Genomic DNA, 16,687 nt, shown 5'->3' on the forward strand with positions numbered 1-16,687 from the left:
ATTCCACCAAGGCGAATGCATTTCGGCGTCTTCTTGCCTTCATCAGCGCCGTGGAAATGATGGGAAGAAGGAAGCGGGTCTGCACCTATAGGTGTCCTGCTGCAGTTGGATTGGCTGCCATAACTCCTCCCCCTGAAGGGCTCCACCACAGGTAGTTCGTACTGTCGGTACTTGAACTACAGGACCCAGAATGCAAAGTTTTATCCCCAGGTCCCGCGGCGTTGATGATATCAGGAAAAGCCATTAAGCAGGGCGGTGCACTCTCACTGTCCAGTGTTTCCCAAGTTGGCAAAGAAAGAGCCTCCTTCCGTCCCCACCGCACAACCACACTACCCAGATGTCTCTTTCGCGGGGGCATGCGGCGCGTGCAGCTAGCCCAGCGCAAGGAACAGTGTCCTCAACACCGCGTCCATTTCACCTGGATGATGTGGTGGGCCCGACAATGTCAACATGACCAAGTCCGATGCCGAAGCGTTGCCAGCAACTCGTCAGGCCACTTGATGTGCGGGGGCCTCCAAACACGCCACTGGCAGGCGCGTAATTGATGCACAACAGTCCTTCCCAAACAGAAAAGGCGGAGGCCAACACAGGAACAGGTAGGACAAATGACTGAATATATATATATATATATATATATATATATATATATATATATATATATATATATATATATATGTGCCTTATATATGCGCCTAGCCGAATGTAAAAGGATGGACCCAAAATTATTCTACTCCAATGATCTGTCTTAACATGAGGGTAATAGGTGAGTATTCGCAAAACCTAAGTGACTTTGGTTTACAGTACGATTAAGAGCTACATGAAATATTCCATGCAATTCAGTCTTCCCTGAACAAGGCAAAAGATGGAAAAGAAGCAGGTCTAGGCTTGTGATCTCCCATTATTCATGAGATTACGATTAAACTACTCATTTCAGCAGCCGTTTAATTATTTTAATGCAACTAAAGAGCAGGACAGAAATATATGGCTACACTGTGGTTTAAATCTGATCTCAGTGCTTAAATATATCCTCCCGTTTTTAAAAAAAACATTACATTTATTTACTGATGTTTAGTAAGCATTGTTACATTTTACCGTACTGGTGAATTTCTTATTGCAAATAAACAAGGGTGTACTTTGCATCAGATACATAATTTCAGGGAAAAGGGAAGCCATGACATTTGCAAGCTGAAGCTCCTATAATTTAACTACGTCCAGAGAATTACTTGAACCCGGGAACAATACAGGCTAGGCACCCATCCACGGCATTTATTTGCCCGAGGTGCAATGTAGAGGGAGATGTGTTTGGTTACATGGTGTGGTCTTGTCCTGTGATCAGGCAATGGTGGTCTTAGATGATTGCAGCAAATCCTACTGATCTGACAGGTAGACGTAACATTGATGTACCTAAGGTGTCACTTTGGGCTTATTGCCACCACCCAAAGTTGGCAAATCTAACAGTAAATTCCTTGACTTGACACCAGTCCTTGCAAAGCGTATTATTGTGCATTGGAATACGACCCTTTCGCCAGTACTGAGTAGATGGAAAGGGGAATGATGTAAATTTGCCCATTCCGAGATGTCTTCCAGCAGACGACCAGCCTATACAGTACCCAGACCGAGTTTTATGTTAAACTGCAAACACTGGTTGCGAGCTAGCCGCACCAAGGCAGACAATAAGCCCCCATACAGCCTGCAAGGAAGGAGGATGTCAAAGTCGCTTAAATGTAAATAAAGGTGAAACGTGGTTTAATTATGGGATCCATGGGGAGGAGGTTGGAGGCACTCATGTCCTGGAGAAACAAGCATACAGTACCTTGTGGTCTACAGTAACTGGAAGCAGGCACAAGCGGGGTTTCAGAGGGTGTTCTCCACAGTTTATCAGATTATTGGTCAATATTCAGTTGTTAAATGTGAAACAATTCATCTTACCTTGGACTTTGTCATCTAATGTGTAATCTAAAGCAGCCATTAAGAACCCAGAACTGGGCTGTTGCCTGCTGCTGGTATGTGTGAAGTTTTCTTGACATCTGTAAACAAACGCAGAGGGCTCTCTGGATGGCACTGTACTTTAAATTAAAAACCATAAAGGTTAATTAAAAAAAGATGACATTACTGGCATTTATTTTCACCAAATTTCCAACAGCGCATCCAATCACTAGTCAATATCAGGGCCTCTTTAAAGCAGTGGGGTAGCTAACAGATCAACAAAAGGTGTACACAAAATTGGTTCAAATGACACAACTAGAAAATGGCAAATCTTTTAGCAGATTCTTAGAGCTACAACTGATCGCGGTGAGCTAGTGGTCCACTTGGATGGACATCCATGACCTCGGCCTGGAACACAGCATTATTCAAATGAGCTACAGCAGAGTGTGAGATGACTGCAACACAAGTTAGAAGACAAGGGGCATCCAGTTATCACTGAATAGGACACAACACTTTTGAAGATCGCCCCTCAGTCGTATACCTTACCATCATAAACACCAAACCTTACCTAAATAGGAAGGTAGGATGGTCACAGGGCTCTGAATGTGTCCAACAATAGCGTGAGCAGATCAAGTTTCAGAACCTCTGAGTCATGGGCACTTTTGAGCCCCATTTCTCCTCTATTTTATTTCTACAGGAGGTTACATTAACACAGTGTTTACATTGAATAGGCTTCCTCTTCTATCTCTATTAAGTTGAATAATCTGAAGGACGTGAGCACAAAAACATTAATAACATCTCTATAAATTAAGTTATCTCCTGTGGACCAGATTAGCCAATGTTAAATTATTGTGTGTATTTGCTATTTTTTTTCTTATTTTCAACATTACAGGCTATCAACCATGATTCAGTAACAATTCCAAAAGGGCGTAATGGAATAATGGTGAGCGTGATGCTCCATCCACTTACATTAGGCCTCTCCCACTAATAAAGTTCACACACCTCGACAACTTCATAATTGAGGAACTGAATGCAAATAGTGTATCTCCTATATCCTTTATTATCTTTTTTTTTTTTAAAGAGAAAAACACTCAGCTAACAAATGTTTGGTGATGCAAGATAATTCTTCCGGGCTGTGCAAAAAACATGTTCAAGGGATCAGGATCTTAAGTTAGGCACTATGTCTGAATATTGTCAATGTAACTCAATGCACTACATGGATGTGCTACAGAGGGAGGCTACTGACCTTTTATTCAGATTGAGACAAAGCAATATGAACATATTTAATAGTTGACATATGGCCCTGAAGAAGTCATCTTGCTTGGTTTTTAACTGAAAGTCCCTCTTCATTCACTGGTGAGTTTAGGCACTCAATAACACATAATGGATGCACTCTGTAACTCATCCATACACTGATGCAGCCATTTAACAATCCACTGACTCTTTCTTACACACACCCACTCGACCATCAGTTTAAATGCACATACAAACTAAACAAGCTTAAGCAAGAAAAGTAGAAATACTTGCCTCAGACTAAACAAGTACTTGCAATAAAAAAAGATAAGTCATAATAAAACATAGCAGTAGGTAGCCATCTTGGAATTTTATTATGCATCATTGTTTTAAAATTCCAACATGGTTACTAAGTTTAGAGGCGACATTTTGGCCATCTTGAACTGGCCAAAAAATGATACACTAGGGAAAATACCTTTCCAAAATGGCAGCAAGTTTAGAATCAGTGGCAGCAAGGGATGTGATACTCTGTAGTTGGAATGAGCAGCAAGCAAGTGGCTAGGCATCACTCTCTGTGAAACCACTGGGTGCTTTTAAAAAGACACACATAATAAAAAACAAAACAAAATGAAAGTAGACATATGCAAGGAGAACATGGAAAGACAAAGGACTGGCCCCTCCAGCCTTGGCACTGATGCACACTCTTTTGCAACCGGTTGTGTGCATATGATCAGCTATATTGCGTCAGTCACAGGGTAATAGATCCAATGGTTGAAGTGGGCTTACCTATTGCCAAATACTATTTGTTGTCATGGGTGGATGCAGAATGTGAATGACACTTGAACAAATCAATAGCTGAAGAGAACTGACCAAAATCACCTCTATACATGTGTATGTATGTATTTTCTTATGTTCTGTTTAATTACAAGGGCCTGGCAGATGGGTAAAGTTGACCGATAAGCTCCAAAGTACTTTAATACACACATAGATAAATACTATGCATGATGTTACAAATTTGTAAAAAATGATAGATAGCAAAACAAAACACAGTCCATCATAAGCAAGTCTAGCAAGGTTTATCACAGTTCAAATTGTCTACCCCTAAGTTTTTTTTTTAGGGGAACCAAATCTGTTGCCTACTACAGTAATCTGTGAGATTCAATGTAATAACATTCCTTTCTACAGGCCTTACCACCATATAATTACAAACCACCTTTAAAAGCTTACTGGTGATTTAACATAAGCTTTTCATGATATATAAATCAGCACTACAGTCTTTGTCATTATATTTTATAATTAACAGATTAACATATGGCATCAAACATAACTTTTGCCAATGAATCAAAAAGGTCCATAGATTTAATTATTTGTTTATGACCAGAACCAATTTGAGGCTCACTGGATTGAGCATAAGCCTTTAAATACGACATCATACTTAGGGGTCTATCAGGATGGCAGGCGGACTCTTGTCCGCCCGCCACCCTAGCGGTGCTGGGACCGGCCGCCAGTGGTGCGGCGGTCCCGCACCAGCAATTAGGATGCCACCGCCACGGTGGCAATGGCATCCCCATCCACAACATTGTGGCGGGCGGTGCTCACAGCACCGCCTGCCACAATGCTATGGATGCACCGTGTGAAGTGGCATGCACAAGGTGACAGGAACCACGCGTTGCCTGCCACCTTGCCCACGCCAATGTAGAGGGGTACCCCCATGTGCACCCCCCACACCCCAAACACTCCAGGGACCCGCAACGGGCCCCCACATGTAGTAACCGCATGCCTTTCCATGGCGGCAATGCTGCCAGTGAAAGGCACATCCCCGCCTGCATTATAATATGGATGGCGGTGTCTTTCAGACACCGCCACCATATTCAGCCCCTTTTCCGCCTGGTCGACTCGTTGACGGGCGGAAAACTGGAGGACGGTCTTTCCATCCGCCAGGGTCCCCCCGTCATCGTAGTATGGCGGGGGGAATTGTAGGCGGGCGGGTAAAAATAGCAGGCGGATCACTACCACCATACGGGCGGTGGCGATCCGCCCACTATTCTAATAGACCCCTTAGAGTCTTAAAATTTCAAATATGTAGAAGATTATAGCTGCAAAACAGTTTCACCCCCTCCTAAGATGATCTAACATGAATTGTGACACTAAATATTCTCCACCCCCAGGGTTTTTGACAGGGGTACATGGCACAAAAAGCATTTTCTTACTGCAGTAATCTGTGATAGTCCATGCAATGTAATACATGTCTTGAGGCTTAATGTAATAAAAATCCATTGCGCCCCCACTAAATCATGTACATTTTCCTATATTTTCATCAGTAGTCATTACTGCATGTGGGACAGACAGGACTTCGCAGGTAAATATTGGTAAATAATAATAATAGGAGAAAAATGCTCTTTTTCCATGATCATTTACAATTTTTACCCCCCCCCAACTTTTTGCTAGATTTAGTGCTGGTGTATGGAATCAGAACGATGGGCTGCCATCCAGCACGCAGTGTGTGTGCTCTTACCCCTAAAATTGTGTACAATTGCTTAATCCCTGAATGACAAATAACTTATATATAAGTCTCTAATACAAGGTACTAAGTGTACCCAGGGCCTGTAAGTTAAATGTAACTAGTGGACCGCAGCACTTATTGTGCCACCATGAAAGTGACAATTGGAAGCATGACTCTTGGCCTGCCACGTCAGCCTAGCTGTGCAGTTTTTAAACTCCAAATCCGACCTGGCAAAATACACCTTTTTCCAGCATTAAAGTTTCCTTTTTTATTACTGGTAAGTCACCCCATAGGACAGGGTGCACGTTTTTCAAAAATTGGACTTATGTTCTTAGGTTTTACATGTCTGGCAGTGAGAAAACCTACAAAGTCGTTTTTCAGGCTGGACCTCCCATAGAAAAGCAGTGGGTTACATTATAACACTTTATAATGTATAACTTCAGTTGGAGAAATGCTAAAACCATGATTCACCCACTCCAATTATTAGTAATTTAAAATCCAAACTGATTCTGAGGTCAGATTTAAAATTACTATTTTGAGAATGCCAGTTTTAGAAAGTTGAAATATAAAAAAATCTTGGATGGAATGCTTGAATTAATCAGAGCAACTGGGGATCATTTGGGACCGCATCCAAGTCCATTGTTATCATGCCACCTCAGCATGGCCTCAGGCATATGTAAATCAGCCTTGACCCTGCTCCAATGGAAGCAGTCCAGCACAAACTGCCAGGACAGGTCGACCCTGAACTGTAAAACAAGCATCCTAGGACCAGTTTTGCCCTAGATAGGGCTCATATACCAGGTATATCTTGGTTCCAGTGGCAAAGTGTGCATAGGACACAAATCTGGGCATACGCATCACACCTAGGGCAACACACTAAAGTATGCAAATAAGTGATGGATGAAACACTTAAATTAATCTCAACCACTGGTAATCACTCGGGCTTGTGATCTCCCATTATTCATGAGATTACGATTAAACTACTCATTTCATCAGCCGTTTAATTATTTTAATGCAACTAAAGAGCAGGACAGAAATATATGGCTACACTGTGGTTTAAATCTGATCTCAGTGCTTAAATATATCCTCCCGTTTTTAAAAAAAACATTACATTTATTTACTGATGTTTAGTAAGCATTGTTACATTTTACCGTACTGGTGAATTTCTTATTGCAAATAAACAAGGGTGTACTTTGCATCAGATACATAATTTCAGGGAAAAGGGAAGCCATGACATTTGCAAGCTGAAGCTCCTATAATTTAACTACGTCCAGAGAATTACTTGAACCCGGGAACAATACAGGCTAGGCACCCATCCACGGCATTTATTTGCCCGAGGTGCAATGTAGAGGGAGCTGTGTTTGGTTACATGGTGTGGTCTTGTCCTGTGATCAGGCAATGGTGGTCTTAGATGATTGCAGCAAATCCTACTGATCTGACAGGTAGACGTAACATTGATGTACCTAAGGTGTCACTTTGGGCTTATTGCCACCACCCAAAGTTGGCAAATCTAACAGTAAATTCCTTGACTTGGCACCAGTCCTTGCAAAGCGTATTATTGTGCATTGGAATACGACCCTTTCGCCAGTACTGAGTAGATGGAAAGGGGAATTATGTAAATTTGCCCATTCCGAGATGTCTTCCAGCAGATGACCAGCCTATACAGTACCCAGACCGAGTTTTATGTTAAACTGCAAACCCTGGTTGCGAGCTAGCCGCACCAAGGCAGACAATAAGCCCCCATACAGCCTGCAAGGAAGGAGGATGTCAAAGTCGCTTAAATGTAAATAAAGGTGAAACGTGGTTTAATTATGGGATCCATGGGGAGGAGGTTGGAGGCACTCATGTCCTGGAGAAACAAGCATACAGTACCTTGTGGTCTACAGTAACTGGAACCAGGCACAAGCGGGGTTTCAGAGGGTGTTCTCCACAGTTTATCAGATTATTGGTCAATATTCAGTTGTTAAATGTGAAACAATTCATCTTACCTTGGACTTTGTCATCTAATGTGTAATCTAAAGCAGCCATTAAGAACCCAGAACTGGGCTGTTGCCTGCTGCTGGTATGTGTGAAGTTTTCTTGACATCTGTAAACAAACGCAGAGGGCTCTCTGGATGGCACTGTACTTTAAATTAAAAACCATAAAGGTTAATTAAAAAAAAATGACATTACTGGCATTTATTTTCACCAAATTTCCAACAGCGCATCCAATCACTAGTCAATATCAGGGCCTCTTTAAAGCAGTGGGGTAGCTAACAGATCAACAAAAGGTGTACACAAAATTGGTTCCAATGACACAACTAGAAAATGGCAAATCTTTTAGCAGATTCTTAGAGCTACAACTGATCGCGGTGAGCTAGTGGTCCACTTGGATGGACATCCATGACCTCGGCCTGGAACACAGCATTATTCAAATGAGCTACAGCAGAGTGTGAGATGACTGCAACACAAGTTAGAAGACAAGGGGCATCCAGTTATCACTGAATAGGACACAACACTTTTGAAGATCGACCCTCAATCGTATACCTTACCATCATAAACACCAAACCTTACCTAAATAGGAAGGTAGGATGGTCACAGGGCTCTGAATGTGTCCAACAATAGCGTGAGCAGATCAAGTTTCAGAACCTCTGAGTCATGGGCACTTTTGAGCCCCATTTCTCCTCTATTTTATTTCTATAGGAGGTTACATTAACACAGTGTTTACATTGAATAGGCTTCCTCTTCTATCTCTATTAAGTTGAATAATCTGAAGGACGTGAGCACAAAAACATTAATAACATCTCTATAAATTAAGTTATCTCCTGTGGACCAGATTAGCCAATGTTAAATTATTGTGTGTATTTGCTATTTTTTTTTCTTATTTTCAACATTACAGGCTATCAACCATGATTCAGTAACAATTCCAAAAGGGCGTAATGGAATAATGGTGAGCGTGATGCTCCATCCACTTACATTAGGCCTCTCCCACTAATAAAGTTCACACACCTCGACAACTTCATAATTGAGGAACTGAATGCAAATAGTGTATCTCCTATATCCTTTATTATCTTTTTTTTTTTTTTAAAGAGAAAAACACTCAGCTAACAAATGTTTGGTGATGCAAGATAATTCTTCCGGGCTGTGCAAAAAACATGTTCAAGGGATCAGGATCTTAAGTTAGGCACTATGTCTGAATATTGTCAATGTAACTCAATGCACTACATGGATGTGCTACAGAGGGAGGCTACTGACCTTTTATTCGGATTGAGACAAAGCAATATGAACATATTTAATAGTTGACATATGGCCCTGAAGAAGTCATCTTGCTTGGTTTTTAACTGAAAGTCCCTCTTCATTCACTGGTGAGTTTAGGCACTCAATAACACATAATGGATGCACTCTGTAACTCATCCATACACTGATGCAGCCATTTAACAATCCACTGACTCTTTCTTACACACACCCACTCGACCATCAGTTTAAATGCACATACAAACTAAACAAGCTTAAGCAAGAAAAGTAGAAATAAGTGTCTCAGACTAAACAAGTACTTGCAATAAAAAAAGATAAGTCATAATAAAACATAGCAGTAGGTAGCCATCTTGGAATTTTATTATGCATCATTGTTTTAAAATTCCAACATGGTTACTAAGTTTAGAGGCGACATTTTGGCCATCTTGAACTGGCCAAAAAATGATACACTAGGGAAAATACCTTTCCAAAATGGCAGCAAGTTTAGAATCAGTGGCAGCAAGGGATGTGATACTCTGTAGTTGGAATGAGCAGCAAGCAAGTGGCTATGCATCACTCTCTGTGAAACCACTGGGTGCTTTTAAAAAGACACACATAATAAAAAACAAAACAAAATGAAAGTAGACATATGCAAGGAGAACATGGAAAGACAAAGGACTGGCCCCTCCAGCCTTGGCACTGATGCACACTCTTTTGCAACCGGTTGTGTGCATATGATCAGCTATATTGCGTCAGTCACAGGGTAATAGATCCAATGGTTGAAGTGGGCTTACCTATTGCCAAATACTATTTGTTGTCATGGGTGGATGCAGAATGTGAATGACACTTGAACAAATCAATAGCTGAAGAGAACTGACCAAAATCACCTCTATACATGTGTATGTATGTATTTTCTTATGGTCTGTTTAATTACAAGGGCCTGGCAGATGGGTAAAGTTGACCGATAAGCTCCAAAGTACTTTAATACACACATAGATAAATACTATGCATGATGTTACAAATTTGTAAAAAATGATAGATAGCAAAACAAAACACAGTCCATCATAAGCAAGTCTAGCAAGGTTTATCACAGTTCAAATTGTCTACCCCTAAGTTTTTTTTTTAGGGGAACCAAATCTGTTGCCTATTACAGTAATCTGTGAGATTCAATGTAATAACATTCCTCTCTACAGGCCTTACCACCATGTAATTACAAACCACCTTTAAAAGCTTACTGGTGATTTAACATAAGCTTTTCATGATATATAAATCAGCACTACAGTCCTTGTCATTATATTTTATAATTAACAGATTAACATATGGCATCAAACATAACTTTTGCCAATGAATCAAAAAGGTCCATAGATTTAATTATTTGTTTATGACCAGAACCAATTTGAGGCTCACTGGATTGAGCATAAGCCTTTAAATACGACATCATACTTAGGGGTCTATCAGGATGGCAGGCGGACTTTTGTCGGCCCGCCACCCTAGCGGTGCTGGGACCGGCCGCCAGTGGTGCGGCGGTCCCGCACCAGCAATTAGGATGCCACCGCCACGGTGGCAATGGCATCCCCATCCACAACATTGTGGCGGGCGGTGCTCACAGCACCGCCTGCCACAATGCTATGGATGCACCGTGTGAAGTGGCATGCACAAGGAGACAGGAACCACGCGTTGCCTGCCACCTTGCCCACGCCAATGTAAAGGGGTACCCCCATGTGCACCCCCCACACCCCAAACACTCCAGGGACCCGCAACGGGCCCCCACATGTAGTAACCGCATGCCTTTCCATGGCGGCAATGCTGCCAGTGAAAGGCACATCCCCGCCTGCATTATAATATGGATGGCGGTGTCTTTCAGACACCGCCACCATATTCAGCCCCTTTTCCGCCTGGTCGACTCGTTGACGGGCGGAAAACTGGAGGACGGTCTTTCCATCCGCCAGGGTCCCCCCGTCATCGTAGTATGGCGGGGGAATTGTAGGCGGGCGGGTAAAAATAGCGGGCGGATCACTACCACCATACGGGCGGTGGCGATCCGCCCACTATTCTAATAGACCCCTTAGAGTCTTAAAATTTCAAATATGTAGAAGATTATAGCTGCAAAACAGTTTACACCCCCTCCTAAGATGATCTAACATGAATTGTGACACTAAATATTCTCCACCCCCAGGGTTTTTGACAGGGGTACATGGCACAAAAATAATTTTCTTACTGCAGTAATCTGTGATAGTCCATGCAATGTAATACATGTCTTGAGGCTTAATGTAATAAAAATCCATTGCGCCCCCACTAAATCATGTAAATTTTCCTATATTTTCATCAGTAGTCATTACTGCATGTGGGACAGACAGGACTTCGCAGGTAAATATTGGTAAATAATAATAATAGGAGAAAAATGCTCTTTTTCCATGATCATTTACAATTTTTACCCCCCCCCCCCCCAAACTTTTTGCTAGATTTAGTGCTGGTGTATGGAATCAGAACGATGGGCTGCCATCCAGCACGCAGTGTGTGTGCTCTTACCCCTAAAATTGTGTACAATTGCTTAATCCCTGAATGACAAATAACTTATATATAAGTCTCTAATACAAGGTACTAAGTGTACCCAGGGCCTGTAAGTTAAATGTAACTAGTGGACCGCAGCACTTATTGTGCCACCATGAAAGTGACAATTGGAAGCATGACTCTTGGCCTGCCACGTCAGCCTAGCTGTGCAGTTTTTAAACTCCAAATCCGACCTGGCAAAATACACCTTTTTCCAGCATTAAACTTTCCTTTTTTATTACTGGTAAGTCACCCCATAGGACAGGGTGCACGTTTTTCAAAAATTGGACTTATGTTCTTAGGTTTTACATGTCTGGCAGTGAGAAAACCTACAAAGTCGTTTTTCAGGCTGGACCTCCCGTAGAAAAGCAGTGGGTTACATTATAACACTTTATAATGTATAACTTCAGTTGGAGAAATGCTAAAACCATGATTCACCCACTCCAATTATTAGTAATTTAAAATCCAAACTGATTCTGAGGTCAGATTTAAAATTACTATTTTGAGAATGCCAGTTTTAGAAAGTTGAAATATAAAAAAATCTTGGATGGAATGCTTGAATTAATCAGAGCAACTGGGGATCATTTGGGACCGCATCCAAGTCCATTGTTATCATGCCACCTCAGCATGGCCTCAGGCATATGTAAATCAGCCTTGACCCTGCTCCAATGGAAGCAGTCCAGCACAAACTGCCAGGACAGGTCCACCCTGAACTGTAAAACAAGCATCCTAGGACCAGTTTTGCCCTAGATAGGGCTCATATACCAGGTATATCTTGGTTCCAGTGGCAAAGTGTGCATAGGACACAAATCTGGGCATACGCATCACACCTAGGGCAACACACTAAAGTATGCAAATAAGTGATGGATGAAACACTTAAATTAATCTCAACCACTGGTAATCACTCGGGCTTGTGATCTCCCATTATTCATGAGATTACGATTAAACTACTCATTTCATCAGCCGTTTAATTATTTTAATGCAACTAAAGAGCAGGACAGAAATATATGGCTACACTGTGGTTTAAATCTGATCTCAGTGCTTAAATATATCCTCCCGTTTTTAAAAAAAACATTACATTTATTTACTGATGTTTAGTAAGCATTGTTACATTTTACCGTACTGGTGAATTTCTTATTGCAAATAAACAAGGGTGTACTTTGCATCAGATACATAATTTCAGGGAAAAGGGAAGCCATGACATTTGCAAGCTGAAGCTCCTATAATTTAACTACGTCCAGAGAATTACTTGAACCCGGGAACAATACAGGCTAGGCACCCATCCACGGCATTTATTTGCCCGAGGTGCAATGTAGAGGGAGCTATGTTTGGTTACATGGTGTGGTCTTGTCCTGTGATCAGGCAATGGTGGTCTTAGATGATTGCAGCAAATCCTACTGATCTGACAGGTAGACGTAACATTGATGTACCTAAGGTGTCACTTTGGGCTTATTGCCACCACCCAAAGTTGGCAAATCTAACAGTAAATTCCTTGACTTGGCACCAGTCCTTGCAAAGCGTATTATTGTGCACTGGAATACGACCCTTTCGCCAGTACTGAGTAGATGGAAAGGGGAAAGATGTAAATTTGCCCATTCCGAGATGTCTTCCAGCAGACGACCAGCCTATACAGTACCCAGACCGAGTTTTATGTTAAACTGCAAACCCTGGTTGCGAGCTAGCCGCACCAAGGCAGACAATAAGCCCCCATACAGCCTGCAAGGAAGGAGGATGTCAAAGTCGCTTAAATGTAAATAAAGGTGAAACGTGGTTTAATTATGGGATCCATGGGGAGGAGGTTGGAGGCACTCATGTCCTGGAGAAACAAGCATACAGTACCTTGGGGTCTACAGTAACTGGAAGCAGGCACAAGCGGGGTTTCAGAGGGTGTTCTCCACAGTTTATCAGATTATTGGTCAATATTCAGTTGTTAAATGTGAAACAATTCATCTTACCTTGGACTTTGTCATCTAATGTGTAATCTAAAGCAACCATTAAGAACCCAGAACTGGGCTGTTGCCTGCTGCTGGTATGTGTGAAGTTTTCTTGACATCTGTAAACAAACGCAGAGGGCTCTCTGGATGGCACTGTACTTTAAATTAAAAACCATAAAGGTTAATTAAAAAAAGATGACATTACTGGCATTTATTTTCACCAAATTTCCAACAGCGCATCCAATCACTAGTCAATATCAGGGCCTCTTTAAAGCAGTGGGGTAGCTAACAGATCAACAAAAGGTGTACACAAAATTGGTTCCAATGACACAACTAGAAAATGGCAAATCTTTTAGCAGATTCTTAAAGCTACAACTGATCGCGGTGAGCTAGTGGTCCACTTGGATGGACATCCATGACCTCGGCCTGGAACACAGCATTATTCAAATGAGCTACAGCAGAGTGTAAGATGACTGCAACACAAGTTAGAAGACAAGGGGCCTCCAGTTATCACTGAATAGGACACAACACTTTTGAAGATCGCCCCTCAATCGTATACCTTACCATCATAAACACCAAACCTTACCTAAATAGGAAGGTAGGATGGTCACAGGGCTCTGAATGTGTCCAACAATAGCGTGAGCAGATCAAGTTTCAGAACCTCTGAGTCATGGGCACTTTTGAGCCCCATTTCTCCTCTATTTTATTTCTATAGGAGGTTACATTAACACAGTGTTTACATTGAATAGGCTTCCTCTTCTATCTCTATTATGTTGAATAATCTGAAGGACGTGAGCACAAAAACATTAATAACATCTCTATAAATTAAGTTATCTCCTGTGGACCAGATTAGCCAATGTTAAATTATTGTGTGTATTTGCTATTTTTTTTCTTATTTTCAACATTACAGGCTATCAACCATGATTCAGTAACAATTCCAAAAGGGCGTAATGGAATAATGGTGAGCGTGATGCTCCATCCACTTACATTAGGCCTCTCCCACTAATAAAGTTCACACACCTCGACAACTTCATAATTGAGGAACTGAATGCAAATAGTGTATCTCCTATATCCTTTATTATCTTTTTTTTTTTTAAGAGAAAAACACTCAGCTAACAAATGTTTGGTGATGCAAGATAATTCTTCCGGGCTGTGCAAAAAACATGTTCAAGGGATCAGGATCTTAAGTTAGGCACTATGTCTGAATATTGTCAATGTAACTCAATGCACTACATGGATGTGCTACAGAGGGAGGCTACTGACCTTTTATTCGGATTGAGACAAAGCAATATGAACATATTTAATAGTTGACATATGGCCCTGAAGAAGTCATCTTGCTTGGTTTTTAACTGAAAGTCCCTCTTCATTCACTGGTGAGTTTAGGCACTCAATAACACATAATGGATGCACTCTGTAACTCATCCATACACTGATGCAGCCATTTAACAATCCACTGACTCTTTCTTACACACACCCACTCGACCATCAGTTTAAATGCACATACAAACTAAACAAGCTTAAGCAAGAAAAGTAGAAATAAGTGCCTCAGACTAAACAAGTACTTGCAATAAAAAAAGATAAGTCATAATAAAACATAGCAGTAGGTAGCCATCTTGGAATTTTATTATGCATCATTGTTTTAAAATTCCAACATGGTTACTAAGTTTAGAGGCGACATTTTGGCCATCTTGAACTGGCCAAAAAATGATACACTAGGGAAAATACCTTTCCAAAATGGCAGCAAGTTTAGAATCAGTGGCAGCAAGGGATGTGATACTCTGTAGTTGGAATGAGCAGCAAGCAAGTGGCTAGGCATCACTCTCTGTGAAACCACTGGGTGCTTTTAAAAAGACACACATAATAAAAAACAAAACAAAATGAAAGTAGACATATGCAAAGAGAACATGGAAAGACAAAGGACTGGCCCCTCCAGCCTTGGCACTGATGTACACTCTTTTGCAACCGGTTGTGTGCATATGATCAGCTATATTGCGTCAGTCACAGGGTAATAGATCCAATGGTTGAAGTGGGCTTACCTATTGCCAAATACTATTTGTTGTCATGGGTGGATGCAGAATGTGAATGACACTTGAACAAATCAATAGCTGAAGAGAACTGACCAAAATCACCTCTATACATGTGTATGTATGTATTTTCTTATGGTCTGTTTAATTACAAGGGCCTGGCAGATGGGTAAAGTTGACCGATAAGCTCCAAAGTACTTTAATACACACATAGATAAATACTATGCATGATGTTACAAATTTGTAAAAAATGATAGATAGCAAAACAAAACACAGTCCATCATAAGCAAGTCTAGCAAGGTTTATCACAGTTGAAATTGTCTACCCCTAAGTTTTTTTTTAGGGGAACCAAATCTGTTGCCTACTACAGTAATCTGTGAGATTCAATGTAATAACATTCCTTTCTACAGGCCTTACCACCATGTAATTACAAACCACCTTTAAAAGCTTACTGGTGATTTAACATAAGCTTTTCATGATATATAAATCAGCACTACAGTCTTTGTCATTATATTTTATAATTAACAGATTAACATATGGCATCAAACATAACTTTTGCCAATGAATCAAAAAGGTCCATAGATTTAATTATTTGTTTATGACCAGAACCAATTTAAGGCTCACTGGATTGAGCATAAGCCTTTAAATACGACATCATACTTAGGGGTCTATCAGGATGGCAGGCGGACTTTTGTCCGCCCGCCACCCTAGCGGTGCTGGGACCGGCCGCCAGTGGTGCGGCGGTCCCGCACCAGCAATTAGGATGCCACCGCCACGGTGGCAATGGCATCCCCATCCACAACATTGTGGCGGGCGGTGCTCACAGCACCGCCTGCCACAATGCTATGGATGCACCGTGTGAAGTGGCATGCACAAGGTGACAGGAACCACGCGTTGCCTGCCACCTTGCCCACGCCAATGTAGAGGGGTACCCCCATGTGCACCCCCCACACCGCAAACACTTCAGGGACCCGCAACGGGCCCCCACATGTAGTAACCGCATGCCTTTCCATGGCGGCAATGCTGCCAGTGAAAGGCACATCCCCGCCTGCATTATAATATGGATGGCGGTGTCTTTCAGACACCGCCACCATATTCAGCCCCTTTTCCGCCTGGTCGACTCGTTGACGGGCGGAAAACTGGAGGACGGTCTTTCCATCCGCCAGGGTCCCCCCGTCATCGTAGTATGGCGGGGGGAATAGTAGGCGGGCGGGTAAAAATAGCGGGCGGATCACTACCACCATACGGGCAGTGGCGATCCACCCACTATTCTAATAGACCCCTTAGAGTCTTAAAATTTCAAA

The 16,687-nt window shown here is 41.8% G+C and overlaps 2 long non-coding RNA genes across 2 annotated transcripts in view; both read right to left on the reverse strand.

The window, feature by feature from the left end:
* Nucleotides 1–2,025, reverse strand: part of LOC144827434 (uncharacterized) — a 103,623-nt gene extending 101,598 nt beyond the window's left edge. The window contains exon 1 of the long non-coding RNA XR_013610185.1: nt 1,930–2,025. This is a non-coding gene — a long non-coding RNA (uncharacterized LOC144827434). The remainder of the gene's footprint in view (nt 1–1,929) is intronic.
* Nucleotides 2,026–7,698: 5,673 nt separating this feature from the next.
* The window catches only part of LOC144827433 (uncharacterized), a 247,837-nt gene continuing 238,848 nt past the window's right edge, over nt 7,699–16,687 (reverse strand). The window contains exons 3-4 of the long non-coding RNA XR_013610184.1: nt 13,381–13,517; nt 7,699–7,787 (exon numbers count right to left, since the gene is read on the reverse strand). This is a non-coding gene — a long non-coding RNA (uncharacterized LOC144827433). The remainder of the gene's footprint in view (nt 7,788–13,380; nt 13,518–16,687) is intronic.

Source organism: Lissotriton helveticus, chromosome 4_1 (genome assembly GCF_964261635.1).
Source record: "Lissotriton helveticus chromosome 4_1, aLisHel1.1, whole genome shotgun sequence".
NCBI lineage: Eukaryota > Metazoa > Chordata > Amphibia > Caudata > Salamandridae > Lissotriton > Lissotriton helveticus.